The sequence below is a fragment of the Helobdella robusta genome (genome assembly GCF_000326865.2).
Source record: "Helobdella robusta unplaced genomic scaffold HELROscaffold_17, whole genome shotgun sequence".
NCBI classification, from domain to species: Eukaryota; Metazoa; Annelida; class Clitellata; order Rhynchobdellida; family Glossiphoniidae; genus Helobdella; species Helobdella robusta.
Window position 1 is genome coordinate 1377372 of NW_008703942.1, and position 398 is coordinate 1377769.

Here is a 398-nt window from a genome sequence, read left to right on the forward strand (position 1 = left end):
ATATATATATATATATATATATATATATATATATATATATATATATATATATATATATATATATATATATATATATATATATATATATATATATATATATATATATATATATATATATATATATATATATATATATATATATATATATATATATATTATGATATAACGAAGAGGGAAGAATATTTTAATGTTATCTCTCTTGTTATAAGCTTGTTATATTCAGGTGTTAAGAAAATATTGTTTTAAATATACATTTTAAAGCATGTTAAACAAGCAAAAATATTGTTTGTTATATACGTTTTATGTATTTATATGTAATAGTTTTGAATGTTTTACAATATTTTCATGTACAATATTCATGTACACATACAAACAACACTTATATAATGGGTTAAGTT